Raw genomic sequence first — 7479 nt, forward strand, 5'->3', positions numbered from 1 at the left:
AGCTAACCAGGCAGGCTACCCAACGGCAAGAACAAGACAGGGTAGGTGAATTAAAACAAAGTCTGACTTGAAAACGAATCTTGAGGTTCCCTAAGGGCCCTGTTCATGTTGTACAGACACATTAATTGCATTGTGTGTCTGTCAAGAGGCACAAAGGCACTCTAAAACTTGCCCCGTTAACTGCCGTTTTAGCTCAGTGGACGCTTGTACATGTAGCTGCAGCTATCTCAGTGTGGCCTGCACCAATTTAGGTTGGGTTTTTTCCAATCGAAAGTACTTGTATATGTATAGCAATCAAGATAACGTAAAAATTTGCCAGAATTCTCCTTTAAGCTCAGAGGGGCCCGAGAGTTTGCCGTTGCAGCGCCAAAACTTTGGAATGGGCTGCCTCTGTGCATTAGACAGGCATCGTCTCTGTGTCATTTTAAAACTCCTCTTTAAACCCACCTCTTCGGGGTTTTTAACACCAGATAGTGTTGATCTTATGTGTATACTTCCATATTTTTTACAGTATGCTGGCAGTGCATTCTAGTTATTTTTTGTATTTATTTTATTTTATTTTTATTTTATTGCTTTTATCTATTTGGTTCCTCATCTTTTTATTGTGCTTTTATTGTGTTATCTATTTATTATGTATTATCTTTTTGTACAGTACTTTGGAAACCTTGTGTTTGTTAAAATTGTGCTATATAAATAAAGTGGATTGGATTGGACTTTAAAAGTCAATTAGAATTTATTGTCTTTTATGTGTCGTTACATTTGATTTATTAACTGAAGAAGCTATCTCCTAAGCTGATAATAAGACTTTATTTATTTGTGTTGTCCCCATTGTTAACCCTGCCTGCTCACCTCTAATTAGGTTGTTACTCTAATCTGTGAAAACAGAAAACAATGGGCACGACACTACGCCTATTTGACTGGCTGAGCAAACCTGAGATATGGGCAGTGATTCAGAGGTCTAGAATCAGGTTAACAATGTCCTGCGCTGTAGCTTGCCAGCTGATGTGTTGTGAAATGTCATCCAGGACTGTGAGTCATAGTTTCATCCAGTGTGACAGCTTCAAGGCCACAGAAGAAAGACGTGCTATCACCTGATAAGAGAAGAAGTCTCTGTATACAGCAGTTGGGATAATAATACTGATTTTCAGAAACATAGAAACATACACATAGACATTTACATAAAAAAAATAGTGTATATATATATATATATATATATATATATATATATATATATATATCGGCTGATTATGGAGAAATCCTTATTTTATTTTTTTTGTTTATGTCTGTCAAATATTGATATTGGTGTCAGCCTTCAGTAAATCAAGTATTGATTGGGTCTAGTTAGCAGATGGCATTGGCTTGTTTGGAACTTTTTGTGTCACTCGATGGAGTAAAAGTGTTCTGCATTTAGATGTGTGCACCATTTCTTTGTCAGCTTCATCATAGAATAGAAACTGGCAGTTCATTAAAACATGCACCTGCAGCGCAATAAATAGAAAGAAACAGAGGAAAATTTGATTGCTTAGCTATTGTACCGCCATATTTTATATATATATATTTCATATAGCATTATTTAAAATATATATCATATTTTCTGTCCACCTCTAATCCTCTCTCAAACCTCATGACTAAATTTGGTCTTCTAATCCCGGTCCATTCACTGATGGACCCCATCTTAAAGTTTAACCCTTCATAATAATAGGTATGACCAACTTTGTTTGAACCATAACAAAAAGCTTTGAGCATTAAGAACTTTGTTATTTGAACAAACAAAAAAAACAGACCGGACCAGACTGGAGGGTGAGAAGTCACCCTGGCTCGTTTCTAGCGCTATTAGTCATAATGACAGGTTGGCAGAAAAGTTGGTCTTGACAATAAAACAGCTAAATACAGAGTAATAATAAGTGACATGCAGGATGTGTGTGCACTCATGCCAGGCATTCACACCACCCTATCAGGCCGCCTGTCTGTCTGTTGCTTGTTAATCTCTATCTTTTCTCTCCACATACACATACAGGGTACAAACAAAGACAAACGATGCCATGCGCAAATGCACTAACTGGCTAATGAGAAGTGAGTCATCAGTGTGTGGTGTGGGATTCAAAGTGTAAACAAGATGGAGATGTGATGGATCTGTTGAGATATGTCCATTAGTGGGCTTCTCATCCTCCTGCACTGACACTGCCCTGTGGATGGATGTGGTATGGCTTCTCTTAATCTCAAATCGCTCGCCTGATCTCTATACGTTATCTGAACCCCCTGCTTTGCACACACGCACGCACAAAACACACATACTAATTGCTGCTGGCCACACTAGGACGTATCCAAGACGGGGGGGGAGGGGGGGCTGGGAAGTGAGCAGTCGTACACATACTTCTGTGTGTGTGCGCATGCTAAGTGCTGCAGTGGAATGATGTCATCTCTGTAATGGCACACCAGTAGAGAGGGGTTGAGCATTGTCCCGCAGCACCTCCATTCACAGGCTGTGATCAGCGTCATCACAGCAGATTATAGCTCAGACTCACAGCCTGTTGTATTGGAGCGACAGATCGCTTCACACTGTACAGACCTTTTGTAATCACACACACACACACACACACACACACACACACACACACACACACACACACACACACACACACACACACACACACACACAATGTGGGAATAATCGCTACGGAATTCTTTTTTAACTCAGAATCACAGGCCTTTAATTCCTTCTCTTCCTTTTGAGAGTCACAGTATGTGCATCCATATGGGCACATCACAAGTACTAACGTGTGAGGATGTGATGCACAGTGTTGGTGTAATAAGTGATAGGCAGAGGTGCTATAAAATGACTGAAATAGAGAGGAAGTGAGAAGAAATGGTTGGATTAGTAGGAAGAAGAGAAAGAGTCAGAAGGTGGAAGGCAGTAGCTCAGTCCGTAGGGAGATAGGTTGGGAACCGCAGGGTTGCTGATTCAAGTCCCAGTACGGACCAAAGCACAGAGTGTGTATTGGTAGCTGGAGAGATGCCAGGTGCTCTTGAGCAAGGCACCGTACCCCCCAACCGCACAACAACAGAGCATTATCTCCTATGTCTACCCTATGTCATGCGAGCCCTTCAGTTGGTCCAAACAACAAAATACGAGCCTGGTAGCTCTCACAAGGACAGCAGCATCACCTTGGTGTTGCATACTTCCCCTCCTTTTCTTTTTTCTTCACTCACCTCTATTGTAGGATTGACAATTGGTGCACACAATAAGATAGGCACACAATGAGATTTTTGATAAATAAGTTATGTTGATAAAATAACTATTTGGGTAACGACAACAAACCAGGAAAAGACAACACTTGTGTCATATCAGGATATTACGATATCCAAAATTTAAGACGATATCTATGTTTTGTGTTTTGGAAATTAAAACTAATTGGGTTTCTGAACATTACTGAACGATACAGCTGATTTAAACAATTATTTAAAACAATAAGCAGCCACATGTTGCAGCAAATTGAACAAATTGAGAATATTAATGTAGCAGGTTAGTCTCAGACATGACAGACATGTATTTACAAAAAAAGTTTCTTTCATAAATAAGTTTCATAAAAGGAAGCAATATTTTAAGTGTAGGTGTTTGATGTCTCATTATGGAATGTAACATCAAATACAGAAAAGGTGTTTCAAGCCTGTGTAAGTAGATGACGTCACTATTGCAATACAGTAGACTACTCTCCACATCTTTCATCTTTGCTTTATCTTGTTTTGTTGAATCACTCGCTGATCTCTGTGGTTTCCCACTTTTTCTTTCTCCCACACTGATGTATGAAGGTGAAGGGGGAAAAAAAAACTTCCACTTCGCAGAGATGTTTTAAAGAAAAAAGTGAAGGGAAAAGTGTGAATGAAACTGGTAGGATGTGGATGAGGAAAAGACGATAAGATTAAAAACAAGGAACAGCAGTAGAGGCTGATGGATGTTCCCGCTCTTTCTTGTTATCTATCTTGGTAAAGCATCGCCATGGTTTCAAAATGGTTTGTTCTTTCTGTCTCAATCGATGGGGGCTTTGACCATTGATGGGATTGAACTGGATAACCTCACGCACCAGCACTGCAGGAGTGAACTGTTAAGAGGGGAAATGATTGATGCCTTTCATTTGTCACATTGATTTGTTTTGAACTTGTGAGGGGATTGAGTATGTGATGTAATCTTGAGTTATACATGATAAATTTATATTGTTTTATCGTTTCTGTTGATTTATTCAGTAATATAACCAAACAGAAAATGAAAGCATGTATAGGACACAATAAAATCTGATTAAAATCTCAATTTGTCATTTCCTCAGCTTCTGCTCCCCCGCCTTCACTTTTTTTCCTCACCTCCCCTTTATTCATTCTCACACCTCTTTCTTACAGTATTCTCATTTTTTTTCTCCTCTTATTTCTCCACTGTCTACCCCACTTTTTCTTCTTTGAGACCAGGTCACTCAGTGCACGACTTGCCATCTTTCCCCCCCTCTCTCTTTCTCCACCACACTGTAAGGCATTAAATACATTATATTTAATATTTAATCCTTATCTCCTATATAATTGAATTAAAAATTTTTAATGACGTATTGAAACTGATACGTTGTCTATTTTTAAGACCCCGTGGGATACAGTATTACCGCCCAACCCTAATCTCTACCTCCTTATCAAGCCAGTAGATGTAGAGTTCATCACACACACACACACACACACACACACACACACACACACACACACACACACACACACACACACACACACACACACACACACACACACACACACACACACACACACACACACACACACACACACACACACACACACACACACACACACACACACACACACACACACGGGGCGCCTCATGTTTGGCTTGCTCTCAATCCTGTTGTCATATAAGCCCACTAACCCCCATCGTGTTCTCATCCCCCACCACCCTCTGGGTAGAAAGCATTTCCTCCCACTGTAGCATGTGGCTGCATGTGACTGCATTACATGTGTGTGCACTGGGTCATAGGGCACAATATACTGGACTGTACTCTACCCTGCTGCCTTTTATGGTGGAGGGTTCTTCAACAGATGAAGATGAAGACAGTGAAAAATGTCTATGTATCACACTGTATCGGTGTGTAAACATGTCTTGCACCATCAACCATTGATCCACATGGAAACATGTTATCTTGCAGATTTTGTGGTCATTATTCTAGAATAATAACTAACCCATGTTGTTCTTGTGAGTTTTTGTCTGGCTGAAACTTTTTTTCCTCAATGGTTGCCAGAATTGGTGTCCTCAATATGAGCGTCAGAAGAATGCATATAGTATATGTAGACAGTGGTGAAATTGATTAGATGTGATTTATGTAGTAGACACTAAGTAACACAATGATTTATCTTTTGGTAATGATGTCCATAAATGTGTAGAATTGTTGTGAGATTATGGCATTTAACAAATAATCTTATGTTTTAATTTCAGAATAACAAAATGATCCCAATGAAAACTGCCACATTGCTGTCAACCGCAATGTCGTGTTTGATTCCAACGATAGATGTTGCTAATGTTAGACATTTTTAAAACCAACGCACTAGGCAAGCCGATTGAGCTAAGCGGGCAATTGCCCTGGGGCCCAAAGTCCTCTAGGGGTCCCAAAAACCTTGGGTTTACTGCGTGTCAGTTGGTTTAAATACTTTGATTGCATCCAAATTTGCCCCACTAAAATATGATAGCAACTGGGTCTTAGTAGCATTTGCAATCTTGTAGGAGGTCCCTATGTCAAAAAAAAAAATCATAATTATATTTAGATGACAACAAAAGAATTGACATACAGAAAACCTAGGGCTAGGTAGTCTGAAGCAGCGGCTGGTCTAGTCGGTTGTGTGCACTGTACTTGGCCTCAACATGTGCCCGACAGCAAACGTTTGCCCCAAAGCTCCCTAAACGGTTAATCCGGCCATGCACACATTTTGTACTGTATTTACAATTAAGCATGTTAAACTGAACTGAATGTATCTGAATTGAAGCCAATTTAAGAATATAGGTGTTTCATACTGTATTCACAACCTCAAAGGTTGTTATGACAAACAACTTAAAAAACAGTTACACTTAAACAAAATAACACAATATTGTAAAAATTAAATAATATGAAAAAATATACATTTATCAAATGGTAGATATTTAAATATGCTAAATATCAGTTAAATAAAATTGCTGTGGCAGGCAAGTCACTGTATTCAATTCATGTTTTGTTGTTGATTCATTTTAAAAACGTATGTACTGGAGCACCATTATAATGATTCATAGATGGGTGTATTGGTGCACAGTCAGTGTAGACTCACACATACATACACACACACACACTCTCAAGGTCACTGTTTCATACATCCATATATCTTTCTCTACACTGGCCCAAATGGAGAGTAGGACACACACAAAGACACAAAGAGAGAGTCGAAACTATTGCTTTGGGCGTCTATGCATGTGCATGTACCTGTATGTGTGCATTCATTTGTGCCTGCGTGTGTGTGTATGTGTGTTTTTGTGTGTGTGTGTGTGCGTGTTAAGGTGAATTATGGCCTGCACTCACCAGGGAAAGCGCATACATAGCTTCATTACTCCCTTTCTCCATCTTTACCTCACTCCCTTCATCTGTCCTGTTTTCTCCATGATAGAGGTGACGGTGTGCTGGCTTGCGTGACAAAGAGGAGCTAATCTACCGTAAAGAATGAGCCGTTAGGGAAGAGAAAATTCTTTTTGTATCATTGTTTTCCCCCCCAAACGTTTCCAAAATGTCCAATAAGCAATACTCCTACATGAAAAGGAATGTGCACCAACATGGCTAAAGCTAACATACCACATGTGACAAATGACCACTTTACATACCAGACGCTGCCTGGCTCTAATAAAATGTGGAATAATTACTCTTAATTTGCATCTTGTGTCTTTTTATCTTTTGTCCTTATGTCTAAGGACCAAGTAAAACCTTGGTCTCTGACTTTGTTTAATGAAACAGAACCCCTTGCATGAGAGCAAACATGCACATGGACACATCATGATCACCTCCTTGCTTTGTTGTATCTGTGCGTATTCATACCTGTGAATAAATAAAGTTGTTGTTCTTTAAGGGATGTTAACAAATTGTTAGCTGATTAAACGTTTGATTCTTTGTTTGTGCTTGTGTGTGCATGTGCGTGCAAGATCCAAGCAAATCCAGACACAGAAAAGCCCATCACCATTAATCATGGGGAGATCATGACAGGATTTAGGAAAGAGAGAAAAACAGCAGGAAGAAACCGAGGGAGAGAAAGAAATGCTAGAAGGACAGTTATTACAGTGGGGTCGTTTATTGGCATATATCACCCAAGAGGGATGGATGGATCTCTGCTGTAGAACAAAGGTGATCAGGTCCAGGGGAGGGCAGGACAAGACGACATCACCGATGATGGTGATATGGTGTGTGTGTGTGTGTGTGTGTGTGT

This window comes from Etheostoma spectabile, chromosome 18 (genome assembly GCF_008692095.1).
Source record: "Etheostoma spectabile isolate EspeVRDwgs_2016 chromosome 18, UIUC_Espe_1.0, whole genome shotgun sequence".
NCBI classification, from domain to species: Eukaryota; Metazoa; Chordata; class Actinopteri; order Perciformes; family Percidae; genus Etheostoma; species Etheostoma spectabile.